Genomic DNA, 17637 nt, shown 5'->3' with positions numbered 1-17637 from the left:
GACAAAGATATATTATATTAATTACATGGCGATAATATATTAATTACATCATTACCATCTATGCCCTGGTGGCTGGGAACTCAGTAGATCCGCACTGACGTGGTTGTGGTAAGGATATCTAGTGCCTCCCTGCTTGCCAGTACACTTTTGGAACTGACCGCTGACGATTGCATGGATCTTATCGCCGCTTGACTGTCTACGAACAAGTTGACCGCTTCATGTGGGCGGTCAATGCTCTGAGCAAGCTCTTCCGCTTTCCCTATGGCGAATACTTCCGCCTGGAATATGCTGCATTGGCTTGGTAGCTTATACGACAGCCTCATTTCAGGGTCTGTACAGTATATGTCCGCTCCCACTCGTCCTTCCATCTCGGAGCCGTGCGTGTATATATTGAGGTGTTGAGCATGGTCCTGACCTGTTTTCCATTCGTCTGGTCCCATGAATGTTGTTGTTCTTACATCTGGGCACGTTCTGGTGACCATGTAGTCAGATATACTACTCATGTCTCGACCAATTGAACTATGCCCAAATCCTTATAGAGACATATTCCCTGATGCAACTAGGCGTTGTGCAGCATCTCCTTTGCGCGTGGATGTCGGAAACAATTCCGAGGTACTTGACCTGTGTCTTCGGGGTTAGCCTGGTCGAGTTTATCTTCGGGGGACCCACAGCGGTACCTTGTATCTCTTGGTGAAGAGAATGAGGTCCGTCTTGTCCGCGTTGTCTTCGCCCACTCACATATCTCCCAGAGCGTTGATTCCATAATCGAGCTGAGTGTCGATGGACAGACTGCTTATATCATCAGCATAGGCTGTTATCTTCGGGGCCTTCCTTTCGAATCTCTTGATCAGGTCATCTACCACCAGATTCCACAGGAGAGGCGACAGGACCCCGCCTTGCGACGTGCCCCTATGTGCTCCTTTCACCATGGAGGCAGTGCCCCAATCGGATTGTTCCCGTCTACAGCTTAGAAGATTTCTTATCCACAAACTGATGTCGAATGCACCGAATATATCCACAAACACTCCGAGAGCATATTCTTGGTTATGCAGGGATTTCTTAATGGTGGCTACTAGTGAGTATAGTGCCGTCTCCAATGATTTACCTTTCGTTTAAGAGTGCTGGTTGGATGACAGTAGTCGTCCCACATCGTTTCTGATGTATATGTCGAGCAGCTTTTCTACCGTCTTCAGTAAGAAAGAGGTTAGACTAATCGGCCTTTAATCCTTGGGGCTCATATGGCTGCACTTCCCTGCTTTTGGAAGAAATACAATACTAGAGGTCCTCCATTGTAAATTGTTAAATCTGTTGGGAGATGGTCTTCTCCAGTTACGAGGTCCTGGTGCTTGTTGGCATCGGATATCTCGGTGCATCCTGGGAAGTGAGCATGCATTAGTGCTGTTGGGGCCTTTTCGCTGCCCTCAGACGACTGTCTGTCATCGCGTTTGAGCTGACCCAGCTAGTGTTCCGGGGGTTTCTTAAAGAGGTTGGTTTGCGAGAGTTGTCGAATTCGTATAGGAATTGTATGTACTTATGATCTGAGAAGGATGGTCTCTCAAGGACTCTCCATTCTGAAACCATAATACTTTGTCCCCTTACGAGTGTTAGGTCTAGCAAGTTCGAGGAGGTGTGACCTACAAAGGTATGCTCTTCCCCCACGTTAGCTATGCATAGTTAGTTGATAATAAAAAGTTAAAGAGTGACTCACCTCTGTCGTTGATGTCGGGGCTCCCCCACACGTAGTGATGCTGGGGCTGGCTTCCACCATGCTCCTGAGTTCCTCCGGTGGGGCCGTCCTATCATGCGCCATGTAGCAGGAAGCTATCAGAAGCTACGACCATGGAATGTCCGGATTCTGTCGCTGCAGCAGCTACAGGGCCCGGACCCCTTGGATTGCGATGGGAATGAGAACCTTCTGAGAACCTAGGGAGGTTGGTGAAGTGCAGCCTGCCCTCTTCGACATTTTGCTCGGCCAAGGTAACCTTTGCCTTCTCCTGTGGGGATACAGCGACTTTTCCTTTGGGCCGGCTCAGGATGCGAAGGGCGGCTACTGCGCTCTAGCCTTCATCCCCTCGCTTAAACGCTTCGGCACGTCCTTGCGCGGGGAGCTGGTTCCTTGTTTTGGCGAACGGAGAAGGCTCTCCTCCTCTTCTTTAGAGAGCTGCACGCTCTCCAGGTCCGAGTCTGTATCCTCTGCGTCGTTGTTGTGGCAGTAGCACTGCAACTTTTGATCTGCTCAAATCAGAGGTGTGATCGCTGGCGGCACGCAGAGGGGATTGCTCCCCTCCGTGCCCGCCGGTTGTAGCAGTCACGCCTTCCACCGACGTTCGGGCTGACATCCCAGCCCAAGTTGAGTTAATTATGGTGTACATTCCACAAAGAACGCTGGTTAGTTTCCGGGGAACCACCCACTTGCGTTTTATGCCTAACCGCCAGGCACCTCCACCCATGGCAAATCATTAATTTCCTTCTGCTTTTTGAGCGGAAGGAATTGAACCGTTGCCTTAGCTATACACTGCATTACCGCGGACGGGGCAAGCAGCAATGCATTACCCATTGTCCGGCGCCCTCGTGTAGGGCTCAGATGGAGGATTTTTGCCAGCTCCGGTTTCCGACCATATAAAGTATATATATTCTTGATCGGGAATCAAAACCCGAGTCGATCTGGCCATGTCCGTATGAACGTTAAGATTAAGCATGTAGAGCCATGTCACACCCATACTTCTTAAAAATGTTTTGACATTTTTTCATTTTTTTGTTAGCTGTTTGAATTTCTATTGTTTTGCCTAAAATCTCCCTGAGTTGTACGACATCTGAGAAAAAGGAATTATTATTTACTATCATTCCCAGGTTACAACCGTACAACCACGGAAAAAACTCACAAAAACTCATGTACGGCCAGTAGTTGTCTCTCATTTATGCGTTGCCTCCGGATATAAATGACCATTATAATTATGATAATCGTTGTCAACGCTAGAGCCGAGTGTCCGCTTGCCGTGTGGAAAATCAACTCATCAATGTGTACTTTGTTATTTTTCAGAGTCTGGATGCGCATTTGAAGATTTTGTAGTTCATTAGTGTTGTTGACAATCAAGTGCTTCAGCGGGACCACGTTCCATGTCTCCTTGTCATCTATAATTCGTAAACTGGGGAAGATAGACATTTCAGACGCAGTCGAAATTACTTTTTGAGGAGTAGTTATTGTTGTATCCCCTAATATTGCTGTGCATCCTGCAAGTAGTTGTATAATGCCTTGATCGGACAGTCTTATAACTTGATGCTCTTCGTTGCATCTTATATTAGCTGTTGTATTCCGAAACAGTCAAAATAGCCAACGGTTGGATCCACTTATCTCTTTGATGAACGAATTGCCTTGGAATTCCATCATTTCGCATGAGTGTGCCTTGCTTGGTTTCAATGGAGATATTTCGCAAGAGTTATCATCCGCGTTTTTCCATGCCCAATTATTTTCGCAAAGCTATGTTGTCGAATCCTCTTGTCTGCATTGGTTAATTTCCATTTAAGACATTAGGTGATATGCGTTTATGTCTGTATTGAACGCAAAATATTTAGAATTCAATTTCGGAATAAGCTTTGTTCCGTTTGTCCACAGTGGTATTGGGATTACTTCAAAGAGATCCGTTTCCTGATTGTTGTATATCGGCAATTTTGCTTCAATTAATAGGACATTATCCTTCAACATAGCTTGTGCCTTCATCAGTTTATAGATCAGTGGTAATTGTATAACTTAATTTCCACCCGGTAGAATTTGTTTTCGTCCTAATTTTTGCTTAACTTTTTCGAGCTCCTCCAGAATTTTGTTAGGCGCAATTAGTGTAGGATGAATTTTTCCTTCATTAATGTCCGTTACCATTGAGATCGCTGTTGCTTGTAGGCTTTCTGCCTCTTCAATCCAGTTTCGCACTTGATTTGATAACATAAGGAATTTAATTGACTCCTTATATACCATAAAGTGCTCCTTCATCGTTTCTGCAATAATATTGACTTGTTGGGTCAGTATTCCCAAATTCCGTTTACGGTTTTTATTTTCTCCATCATAATCAGGAGAAATAGATCCACACCTATCACCATGTCAATTCTGCTTGGCTGCTAGCCTGTAGCCCTTCTACTCTTTGTTGATATCAATATCAAACTTTTTGCTGGGAAGGGCTCTATGGAGTGTTGGTAAACCAATGCTTCCGTTGATGCTTTGAAGCTGCTTAGAATTTTTGGTTTGATCGTCAGGTGGACACTATTTTTTGATAATTGAGTAGTCTGGGAGATACCTTCGACCTCTATAGTACTTCTTACTTTGGGAATCCTTAATATTTGTGCTGCTTCCTCTGAAATTAGCGTCTTCTGGGATCCACCGTCAATAAGCGCCCTCAACTCGTTGTAACCTCCAGCTTTGTTTTTCACTAAAACAACAGCTGTTGCCAGTAGTGTGTCTTGGCCTTGCTTAAGGCTATTGCTGTTGATACTGCGTTTTGTTTCTTCATGAAGAAGGCTGTTGTGTCCTTTGGAGCATCGATTGCATGTAATTTCCTTTCTGCAGTCGATAGCATTATACTTTCCAAAGCATCAAAAGCACATGCTATTCTTTTGAACGAATTCTTTTCTTTTTTCGATTGATTGTGCTCTGAATTTGAGACACTTTATCATATCGTGGCCATCCTTAGAGCAAAAGGCACACGATCTAACTTGCACTTTTCTTGTAGCAAGCTGAGCGGTATTTTTGGAAATGCCATTTACTGAATTGTATTATTGCTCCATAAACTCTAGTATATCTTGTAAGGACTGTATAGCTCTTGCCTTTTTTACATGCTGTTCATTCAGCTGCAAGGCTTCTGGCGAAAATTTCCGCAGCAGAATTTCAGCTAAAATTACGTCAGCAGAGCTTCCTATTTTTCCTTTTTTATGATGAATATGCTCTCGGTCGCAGTATCCAAAAACTTCCCTAAATTTTTCTCTTCATGGGGCAGCAAGCACTCCAGTTCCATTAATTTGTTGAAGTGTTGGAAGAATATTTTTCTGCTATTCTCATAGCGTTTGCAGATAGCTCCCACGCTGCTGCATAGCTAGCCGCTGATCCTGTTATCAAATGGCTAACGACCATTTGAGCTTCTCCTTTTAAGCAGGCTCTTAAATATCCCAGCTTCCTTGTGTTGCTGAGATCCTTCCTGCTGTCTATTAGTTCAGAGAACAGCTCGTAAAATGTTGGCCATTCGTGCGCTTTTCCATTGAACGTTGGAAGGTCCACTTTTGGGAGTTCTGGCACGTCGTAGTACCATCTCTAGTGCGGCAACATCAGATTGCAGAAGGTCTGCCTCATCTTGATCAAAGGCAGTTCTGTCATTCTTGTTTACAAGCAGTTTCAGTGTTTCCGTCACGTTGGACCAATGACTTTTCATCATTGCCAGCTGCTTGACTAGTTCAATCACACTTGAACTATCTAGGGTTTCGTAGATTAGGCTCATTTGTTGCCTCACCCTGTCCGCTCTTCTGTCCACCAGTTCAACCAGATTATCAACTGGACTGGAGCTCTGAGCTGATGCGGAATCAGATAATTTTGATCCACCTTTAATTGCGACTCCTTGTAGGCCCTGACAGCATCCATAGTTTTAATAAATATCACTGTGACTTTTTTGTGCTTTCTGCTTGTATTCTTTGGCATGATCCGTTGGAGGATTTTTTGATTGGTCGCCCAGTTGACCTAGCTGTGCCTCGACTCACAGCTGATTGATTAGCCAAAGAAAAGCAAGAACACAATGTTTTACCTTATCAGCCTAGTACTTTAAGGCGTGGTCTTTTATTCTGTGTTTCTTACCACTGGTGGGGGAAACTACAGAATCACTCAAATAACCTTGCTCTTTTTACTTTGAAGCGCTGGTTTTTTCTTCTGTGATTCTTACCACTGGTGGGGAAAACAACAGAATTTCTCTAAGGACCAAAATGTTCACACTATAAACTAATGCGTACACTTCATGAGTTCAATTCGGGTGTTTGAATCTAACTGACTCGCTACTGCGAGGGCATCGCTTTTTATTCATTCTTACATAGGTTCTTATCATCTAATTATATAATGCAGCGCTTGTAAGACGCTGCAGTTTGCGTTGGTCAATGCAGATGAGATTTATCTTAAATCTATGTTTGTGGCCTATGACCGCGCTAGTCACCTCCCGCGTGATCATATCTCTTGACACTTCGACAATAGACCACTGCAATCGTACTTATCTGTAGTTGCCACTTATGTTGTCCCGTGCCATGTTTATTGCAGCCCATAAATAGAACAAATTTATAGTTTGTCTACTTATCATGTCTAAACACATCTTTAGACCGTGTGTGTGTGTGAGTTTCAATAAAAGATGCTAAATTCGTGTTTTAATATTATTTTTTATTATTACATAACTGATAGTACATTATATTCTTATCTTATAAATATATATATATTTTTTCTTTAGTTTTCAATGTTATTCTGTAAAAACATAATTTTATTAATATTTTTCGAGTTAAGCAAAATGGCAGAACGTTTATCTGTTATTAAATTGCGAGCACTATTCTTTTTTAAATATTTATATATGACAACACAATTTATATATATTAGACAAATGCTACAATATTATTAAATAAGACGCACACGCACATAATTATACACAAACCCAGAAAACTTAGACTTACCTCCGCGCTGTCCGAACTCATTTTACACAGTGACAACATAAAAAATTCAGAGTACTCTGAATTTCTATTGAAAATTCATTGGCTTTATTTAGTTTTCGCGCGCATTCATTGACTTCATTTCGCTCGGGTGCCCAAAACTCCGAACGCATACGAAGTGAACGCAAAGAGATCGCGACAACTGAATGGTATGTATTCTGAATACATCCTAAAACGAATGAGTACTCTAAATGCAAGCAAAGAGAATGGTGTTATGCAGCCCTCTAATATAAATTGAAAATTGGCAAGTGGAATTGCCTAGTGTGCAATCTCTAAAATAAGATATTTACAGTTATATTTAAAGAATTTGATTTCTGATTGATGCAGAAGCTACTTTGCTCCTTGTATATTTCCAGATCTTTCGAATTTCTGTTTGGCAGCCAATATCCATTGTGAAAACAACGAAATAGGCATAATTATACTGGTTTACAACCGTATATCATTTACTGGTGGTATACAGCTGTCTTTCGGCCAATTCTAAAAGCTTGGTCAACGGTAAAATATTTCCTGGGGCTTTGGCATCCATCCAAAGGATTTTATCCTTCCAAGCATAGTTTTATAAAACATAAAAGATTTTTGGCAACTGAAGAAAAAACAAGAGAGAACGCTTTACTCGAGTTCCCCGACTATCTGATACCCGTTACTCAGCTAGTGGAAGAGCGAAGGAGAAATTTCAACACTGACCGTTTTTGGCGGTTTGTGGGCGTTAGAGTGGGCGTTCCATGAGCCTATAAACTTGCGCTGCTTTTTATCTCTGGAGTCTGTATGCTTAATCTCAACTTTCTAGCTTTTGTAGTTCCTAAGATCTCGAAGTTCATACGGACGGACAGAAGGACATGCCCAGATGGACTAGGCTATTAAGCCTGATTAAGAATATATATACTATAGTCAGAAAGGCTTCCTTTTGCCTGTCACATACTGTTCAACGAATCTAGTAAAGCCTTTTACTCTAAGAGTAATGGGTATAAACACAGAAATAAACGCTTGTGGACAAGTTAAAATCTCTATACAAATATACAAAAAAACTTAGACCGATCTTATTAGCCTTTGCTTAGCTTATTAGTCTCGTAAATTTCTATTGATTTGACAATAGCCTATCTCTAACTCATGCAAACCGTCCAAACCCGTCCCCTTTCAACGCCCAAAAACGGACACACTATTGAAAAATTTTAGTCCATTCACTCATTTGATAGGTTAAAATAGTAAATAGCTTTTACTAAAATATTTAATTTCATAAATCAGTATGTGAGGTACGATATTTTGTAATGGACACATGTTATCAATGTACATATGGTTTGCAGAATAAATTAAACATTGTTTAACTGTATTAACAAATAATAGGTGATTGCCAGCCGGTTGGACTTATTGATGTTACTGACTGCTACTATCGATTTCCTATCTCCTTGAGTTTCCCACACTTCATGAACGGTGATTTGGGGCTCCAAAAAACATCACCGGCATAAGTCCAGATCCGGAAAAACACTCTTCACCTTTTGTTATTCAACCAGTAAGTGCATCTCACTACAACATTTTATTTACTTACATATATAGGCTTACAACAAATGTAAGACAAAAACAAGAGAGAATGCTATAGTCATCTGATACCCGTTACTCAGCTAGTGGAAGGGAGAAGGAGAGTCTTTAACACTGACAGTTTTTGGCGGTTTGTAGGCGTTACAGTGGGCGTGGCAGAAAGTTTTTTGGCAAATCGATAGAAATTTACAAGACTTATACAAAAATGAAAAAATATTAGAACATTTTTCAAAAGTGTGGGCGTAGCAGCTTTGGGCGGTTTGTGGGCGTTAGAGTGAGCGTGGCAAAAATTTTTTTGCAAATCGATAGAAATTTACAAGACTAATACAAAAATGAAAAAATATCAAAGCATTTTTCAAAAGTGTGGGCGTGGCAGTTTTGGGCGGTTTGTGGGCGTTAAAGTGGGCGTGGCAACATGAATCGACAAACTTGCGCTGCTTCTAGGTCTCTGGAGTTTGTATGCTTCGTCTCAACTTTCTAGCTTTTGTAGTTCCTGAGATCTCAGCGTTCATACGGACGGATTCCTTCTGCATGCTACATACTTTTCAACGAATCTAGTATACCCTATTACTCTACAAGTAACGGAAATAATTACAAGACTAACAAAAATATGAAAAAATATCATAACATTTTTAATACTGTGGGCGTGGCAAAAGTTTTTTAAAAAAATGTTAAAAAAAAATATAAAACAATAGAGAAAACTATAGTCAAGTTCCCCGACTATCTGATATCCGTTACTCGGCTATTGGAAGTGCGAAGGAGACTTCAACACTGACAGTTTTTGGCGGTTTGTGGGCATTCGAGTGGGCGTGGCAAAAAGTTTTTTGGCAAATCGAGAGATATTTACACAACTAACAAAACTGTGAAAAAATATCAAAACATTTTTTTTAAGTATGTACGTGGCAGCTTTAGGTGGTTTGTGGGCGTGGCAACATGGCTCAACAAACTTGCGCTTCGTCTATCTCGAGTCTGCATGCTGAATCTCAACTTTCTAGCTTTTATAGGTCCTGAGATCTCAACGTTCATACGGACGGACAGATGGACGGACAGACAAAAAAGGCCAGTTCGACTCGGCTATTGATCCTGATCAAGAATTTATATACTTTATATGGTCCTACTTTTCAACGAATCTAGTATACCCTTTTACTCTACGAGTAATGGGTATAAATATAAAAACATTTTTTAAAAGTGTGGGCGTGGCAGCTTTGCGATGTTTGTGGGCGTGGCAAACTGGGTCCACATACTTGCGCTGCGTCTATGTCTATCGAAGCTGCATAATTAATCTCAACCTTCTAGCTTTTTTAGTTTCTGAGAAATCGGCGTGCCTACGGACAGACGGACATGACCAAATCGACTCGGCTATTGAACCTGAGCAAGAATATATATACTTAATATGGTTTTAAACGCTTCATTTTGCTTGTTATATACTTTTCAACGAATCTAGGATATCTAGGATAGAATCTTTTATTCTACAAGTAAGCTATAAAAAAGATAAAATGCTAAAACTGGTCATTAAATGGGTCAGTGCAACTCCGGCAATTGCCGTTCATGCGGATCCAAGCACCACACTCTGCTTCACTTGGCCTCGCTTCACCTCAGAAAAGATCAAAGCTTAGGAAAACGCTTGCCGATTCATTTCATGCCGTAGAACCCTCTCCATTGTCTGGGACTTTTGCTGCTCTTCTTGCACAGATTCTCAGTATTCTCAGTAATTTTTGTTTTCTTTCGAAACAACTCTTATCGGCTCTGGCTCTCAACTGCACCTTAATTGCATCTCAACTTGCAGATCAGCTTCAACTTTAGAAGGCGATTTAAATGCCTGGGTTAGGGTGTGCAGTTTCTGGAGACTTTGCAGTCGCTCCAATGGCATGGAGTTAGTATCGCCCCATGGACCGTCGCCATTTTCTTTCTAGCCCCATAGCTGATTGATCACCTACAACATTAACATGGAAGCCAATACTGGAACATAATCAAAGAATCTTGCTTATAAAATCTCCGTACTCTAAAAGAATATTTACAGCCATCCAATTCACATGCCGCCCTTTCGTTGATTCATTGATTAAGCTAGACTTCTTCGAGTAGATGTAGTGATTGTCGGCTGAAGAAGTCTTCGTTGGATCTCAATTGTCGTCACCCAATCATCGTATCAAACGATCGCCCAGATATGTATATGCGTCTGCTGACATTAAGGATGCTGTTGAAAGTCACGCCTTAAACGGGGGGAGTAGTTAGTTAGTAGTTCTTAAATATATTTAATACCACCTTTAGAGGCACAACTAAGCTTTTCGGCACTTCAGCTATGCACCTCTTTCGTTATCTACGCAGAGAATGTGCGTGAGCATCCAAGCACCAATTAAGCCGCTCATTACATTCGCTTTCGTAACCAATGCATGGGCGCATCGATGCATCTATTCGCTCAAAATCGCTAAACATAAATAAACTTTTCTTTCGTAAAAAAAAGTTAATAAAAAGGCTTTTTAGCTCAATAAGTAGAATTGTAGGAGATTTTATTATCTGAGAAGCATATGTGGCAACTTCTCTCTTTTAAAGACTAGGACCACAACGAAAAAAATCGCGACAAACGGATGCGAAACATAAACACCAAAAAACCAACAAACACGCCAAAAAGCCAAGTAGGGAGGCTGATAAATTTGGGTGGAACTGATAAATAATTATTTTAATTTAGGAACCAGAAATAGGAGCCAGAAATAGCTTGTAAAAAATTATTATTTGGCTTAAATAATTATTAAATAATCGGGTCAGTTTTTTCTTAAATTTTGTCGTCGGACTTATTTATTTTATTTTATGTTTCGATTATAGAGTATTCTTTCGTCGCTATGCGCCGGTTTTTGTCAGGGCAATAAAGAACAAAGAGGAGACGAAAGAACTTGCACTTGGCAAGCCTATGTAAGTCGCGACTGTGTGTATGTATGTATGTATTATTTGGAGTTTAAACATATATATGTAATGTAATAACGGAAGAAAAAGTCAGATTTTATTTTATTCTGTATGTCGAAATTTGTGTTTTATTTTGAGCCAAGAAATAAAATTTGTTCTCAGTTCGGATTCGATATTATTTATTATTTTGGAAATATGTTTTATTTGTGTATTAAACTGGTTAAATATATGGAGTGATTTTTATATATGTATGTAGATGTAAATTTTATTGGAATATGTAAATGTATATTTATATGGATATGTATATTTATATGTGTATGGATATATATGTATGGATATGTATTTATGGGTATGTATAATTTTATGTGTATGTAAAATTTTGCTAAATACGTATATGTATATTTGATTTAATTTATTTGAATTTGTGGTTTGTATTTTATATTGAGGCAAACAAAAACAGCAGTTTAGCAGCGGACGATAATAGTGAATTTTGGACAGTGTTTTAAAAAAATGTATATATATATATGTATATGCGCTTGGATACCAGCGGATCACCGTGAGACGAAGTAGGGGGCCGGTATTGGCAAAGTGCTTTTTTATGCACTTAAAAAAGAAGTAATCACGGTGGCTGGGCGCATGTACTTATATATTTTCACTTAATTTTCACTTTTCACTTGATTCGGATGAACGGAAAGAATAACGCCGTTGGAAAAAACGAAAATGGCGACCACGGACGGAATAGGATATAAAGCCGTACTTATCTTGATTTTTTCCGCAAGGAGCGCTGGCAGGATCACGATGTGTCGCGGACTCGAAGGACCATGAAAAGGAGTGGGCGGATTGACTTCCAAGATAAGTTGACTTCTGAATGGTTGTTGTTGCTGTTGCGGCTGCTGCTGATAATTTCCTCCAGAAATGAAAAAAAGTCACGGGCTCGACTTCAGTTTTGCACTTTATTCTCGCACTTGTAAATTAAGACTAACTTAAAACTAACATTTTGAGTACCGCGGGACCGCGGAGTGGTGAATAGATCGAGAGGAGAGAGGGAGAGCGCGAGAAGAGAAGGAGAGCGCGAGGAGAGAAGGAGAGCGCGAGCAGCGGTGCTTGCGAGCCGTGGAGGAGCTTAGACTGGGTTCGATCTTCAGGACGACGTTGAGTCGGAAGGTGCTTGTTCGGGACCGGAGTGTCACCGAGCAGACCTCGTCGTCTCCCAGCCGGGTGATGGGCAGCCGGAACGCAGCCGCCAACGACCGGTCGATGCTGCTCACCGGCATGCATGGGTCGATCATGGCGCCGGTCTCGAAAGTCTTCGAGCCCGTGTCCAGCGCGACGACGGCTGTAGGCAGGATGGGGACAGCCTTCTGCTGCCCCGTTGCCACCGACGGAGACGCGACGGAGACCTTCGGACGCGGGCGATTGTTGGCGACTGGGGCTGGTGGCGGAGTGCCGGAAATCTGGACCGGACGAGGTGCAGCGGGATGGCGCTCTCTGCGCGTCGGAGCTGGTAGCGCTGCCGGGGTCGGAGCGGGGAGGACCTCGTGCATGTGGAGTAGTGTGTGGTGGTCTCCTCCACACTTCTTGCATCCGTCTTGGCTGCGGCAGTCTCCTCCTGAGTGCTGATGGGCGAGGCAGTTCGAGCAGTACTTATTAATAAGTACTGCCCGAAGGCGCTTTTCAGCGCTCAGTTTGTGGAACCTCTTGCACTTCCGAAGAGGATGGATTCCAGAGCAGACTCGGCAGCGGTAGGATTTAATACCTCGAGTACGTCTGCTCTCCAACGACTGGGTGGCACGAGGACGAGGAGCCATTATTGTAGGATGTGAATAGTAAGTCTGCCAATAAAAGAAATAAAAAGCTTAGTATGAGCCGACTACTATTTGGGCCCCGGAATGGGGGAAGTGCCCTAATCCCTAGGAACGGAGGACTCTTTGTCCTCCATCGGTAGAAGAATAACCTTGTGGATAGGGCGTTTTATGGTGCCGCGAGACGTACGGATCTCAACGACTCGAATGCGGTCGTCGGCTCCTGGAAAGGCAGAAACGATTCTGCCGAGCCGCCATTCGTTCGGTGGTAGATTGTCCTCCTTGACAACTACCATATCGTCGGCTTGGAGGTTCCTGGTCGGAAATTGCCATTTGTTACGTTTATGGAGTTCTTTAAGATACTCCTCTTTCCACCGTGCACTAAACTGCTGATGTTGTGCCTTGAGGTGTAGCCATCGATTTATTATCGACTTGGCTTCGCCCTTTATCTCGGGTTCCGCCGTGGAAAGCAACGGCCCTCCAATGAGGAAATGGCCCGGTGTGAGGGCCAGCAAATCTGAGGGATCTTCGGACATAGGGGAGAGGGGTCTAGAGTTGAGGCAAGCCTCAATCTTAGCGAGAAGCGTCGCCAGCTCCTCAAATGTGTATTTGCGGGCTGACGTCGATTTTAGGAACAGGGTTTTGAAGCTTTTCACCCCTGCTTCCCACAAACCCCCCATATGTGGAGCCCCTGGTGGGATGAACCGCCATACGAGTCCCTGATGGCTATATGCATCAGTCACGAACTCTTTGGTAGCTTGGAGAAAGTCCCTGGAAATCAAAGTTGCCGCCCCCACAAAGGTCTTACCATTATCCGAATGGACCCGCTGAGGACAACCGCGCCTTGCTACGAAACGAGCAAAAACCGCTAGAAATTTCTCGGTTGTTAGATCGGAAGTGGGTTCCAAATGGATAGCCTTCGTGGAAAAACACACAAACACACAAACGTATCCCTTCGTTATGAGACACGCTCTCCCTGTATAATTTTTTATTTCGAAAGGGCCGGCATAGTTGACCCCCGTGTAGGTGAACGCCCTCGAGAAGGAGACTCTATTTGTCGGGAAATCGCCCATCAGCTGTGTTTGGAGTCTCTTCTTGTAAATTGTGCAAATCTTACACGGATTGACCACAGCCTTCACCAGATTCTTGATTTTAGGAATCCAATACTTCGATCGGATCAGGCATACGATCAATTGACTACCGCCATGAAGAGTAATCTGGTGGGTAAATTGGACGATGAGGCGCGACAGTCTACAGTCATAGGGGAGAATAATCGGATGACGTTCATCATATTGCAGGGTTTTGGAGGCAGTGAGACGGCCGCACGCCCTTAAAAGGCCGTGTTGGTCAATGAACGGGAACAAATTCACCAAAGGACTTGACACTGGAAGAGGCCTTTTCTCGGTCAAATGCTTAAGCTCTTGGCCATATGCTCTGCGCTGCGCAATGGAGGTCAGAGTTCGTTCTGCCTCCCGGATCTCTTCACTTGTAGGGCGTGAATTGGGCAAGAACGAACCTTTGCGGCAGCGTTTAAGGAAGCGTTGAACATAGACCAGAACTCGCAGGGCCTTGTCCAATTTGGAGAAACGTTCGAGAAAGTCGATGGACGGGGCCTTGACAAAAATGCACTTTGACCGCGCGCTGTTCTAGTTCTGTCACTGGAAGAGTGTCGCTTTGTGCTGGCCATAGCTCTCGTGGCCCTTGCAGCCACTCTGGTCCGTGCCACCAGAGATGGTTTTCTGCCAATTCATGTAGGGATACGCCTCGACTGGCTAGATCGGCGGAGTTTTGTTCTGAGCGAACGTGTGCCCAACAGTCGACTGGCGTCGCCTGCGTGATCTTGGCAACTCTGTTGGCCACAAATGTGGTCCAGTTGCACGCAGGCTTTCGTAGTCAGGCTAAGACGATTGTGGAATCTGTCCAGCAGCGGATATCTGAATTGGCGGAGGGCATGTGAGGAAGGATTGCTGTCACCATTTCGGTTAACAGCACGGCACCACAGAGCTCTAGCCGAGGAAGGGAGACGGTTTTTACCGGGGCCACTCGTGTTTTGGCTGTAAGCAGGCGAGTCAGGATCTTTTGCCCCATCTCGACGCGGATGTATATAGCCGCTCCATAGGCTCTCTGAGACGCGTCACAGAAACCGTGGTGCTCTATGATTACCTCAGGCTGGTACCAGATCCATCTCGGAACGCGGATCTGGTTGAGGTCGGAATACTCGTCTAAAAACGATTGCCACCGCTGACTCATTTCAGTGGGAAGCTTATCGTCCCAGCCTAAGTTCTGCAACCAAATCTCCTGCATGAACATTTTTGACCGGATTATGAACGGCGCGAGCCACCCGGCAGGATCGAACAACCTAGCGATTTGGGACAAAACTTCTCGCTTTGTATAGGAGGGTTCCGCAACTATTTCGGGGGGAACGAAATAGAATTCGTCGGACTTTGCCCTCCACCGAATACCGAGCGTCTTGGCCGTGCTTTCGGCATCGATGTCGAGGAACTCGCTATGAAGGAGGTGTTCGGCCGGGACGTCTTTAAGGACGCTTTTGTGGTTCGAGGTCCACTTTCTTAGCGGAAACCCGGAGGCACTTAGGGCTGCTTGCAACTCTCGAATCGAACTTTGGGCTTCGTTTACGGAATTCGCCCCTGCCAGAACGTCGTCGACGTACATGTGCTGCTGGATGATGCGGCTGGCATTTGGAAATGGCACTTGGATATCCTCTGCCAGCTGTTGCAAGACTCGAATGGCGAGGAAGGGGGCGCAGTTGACCCCGAAGGTAACTGTTTTTAGTTCAAAGTCTCGGATGTCTCCTTCCTTGTTTCGGAACAGAATTCTTTGAAACGGGGTATGCTTTGGATCGACCCAGATCTGACGATACATTTTCGTAATGTTTGCACTGAAGACGTATTGAAAATAACGCCATTTCAGGACCTGGATCGTTAGATCGGATTGTAGGACTGGACCAGCATGAAGGATATCATTTAAGCTGGTCCCATTTGCCGACGGACTTGAAGCGTTGAATACAACGCGAAGCTTTGTAGTGGTGCTTTCGGGCTTAACTACCGCGTGATGAGGAAGATGATACGAGGGAGAATTGTGAGTCGGCGAAACTTCTTACATATGACCCAGATCCAGGTACTCCTGGATCACGCTGTCATATTGCTCTTTTAAGGGAAAGTCTCTTTTTAAACGATTTTCGTTTCTAAGAAACTGAGCTAACGCAATGGACCTTGAATATCCTAAATCGGATCCGGTATTCTCGGGGTCCCGGAACGGGAGCGTCACCACGTACCTCCCGCTTGCGTCTTTTGTTGTTGTTTGGAGGAAGTTCCTTTCACAATAGGAGTCCGACTCTTTTACCATCTTTACTGGTAGATCCTCCACCTCCCAGAACTTGCTGAGAACCGTGTCGAGCGAATCAGGGTCGCCTATTTGGTGCACCTGGGTCGTGAAGGATGCGACCCGTTTCGGCTTACCCTTGGAAATCGGCCCCGTTAGCACCCACCCGAAAATAGTTTCTTGGCCCAGGAGCGAGCCGCAAATATTTTGTCGGGTGCCATCCATCATTATGGATGGTAGAATGTCAGCCCCGATCAGTACATCAATTTGAGAGCTCTCAAAAAAGGTAGGATCTGCCCAGCGGAGTGCGGGCAGGTCCTTCAAAGAAGTCCGAGGGATCGGATAGGAGGGCAGTTTGCCTGAGAGCTCCGGAAGGACGTACGCTTCAGTGTCTAACTGTAGACCTGGCTTAGTAGGAGAGCGAATCCCGAAGTGACACAGCTTCGAGGATTTCGCGGAGACCGAATGATTTAACCCGGAGACTTGGGTCTGGGTGTTGCGGAATGGCAACTTGATGAGGTTGAACAGGCGTTCTGAAATGAACGTCGCCTCGGATCCCGAGTCGATTAAGGCTCGGGCTCGGTAGTTCGTCCCCAAATGGCACACGTCAATGATCGCTGTGCTCAATAGGACGGTGCCGGACGCGAAAAAAGTTTGCACCGCTGAGGTGCTTGCCGATGCATTTCTGCTGGAGGGTCTCGGAGGTTGCTGTGTAGGGGGCGAGGTTGAGGAACTCGCATTTTCGGAATTTGGGGGGCTGCGATGCAGCAGCGTATGGTGCCTGCCCTTACATGTAAAGCAGCTGTGTGTGCTTGTGCAGTCGCGTAGCTGGTGACCTCTGGCAAAACAATTCAGACATAGCTGCTTCTTTTTTATATAGCCGGAGCGCGAGTCAACAGACAGTTAAAGAAAACGCGGGCACAATCTGACCGGATGGTTCTCCTTAGAACATAAGTCACACCCTTTCTGTTTGGTGCTGACCTTTGTCTCGAAGGATTGAAGCCTTTTTGGAACTGCCTGAGTCGGTTTCATATCTTCGATGGCTTCCAATGTCCGATACCTTTCGCTCAGGAAGGCGTTCATTTCTTCCCAAGCTGGGATCTCGGATTTGGCAGTTAGCGACTGTTCCCATAAGGACAGGGTCTGCTTGGGCAGTTTGCTCGCGCAAAGGAAAACCAAGAGACAATCCCAGTTTTCTGTGGATACCTGGGAATGCGCTAGTGCTGTTAAGCACCCCTGAATCGTGGATTGTAGCTCTTTCAGAGCATGACCAGATTCTTGCGAAATTGAACTCAAGTTAAAAAGGAGCTTGAGCTGGCTGTTGACTAAAAGTCGCTTGTTTTGGAAC

This window comes from Drosophila yakuba, chromosome 2R (assembly GCF_016746365.2).
Source record: "Drosophila yakuba strain Tai18E2 chromosome 2R, Prin_Dyak_Tai18E2_2.1, whole genome shotgun sequence".
Lineage (NCBI taxonomy): Eukaryota > Metazoa > Arthropoda > Insecta > Diptera > Drosophilidae > Drosophila > Drosophila yakuba.
This window is presented reverse-complemented; position numbering follows the sequence as displayed.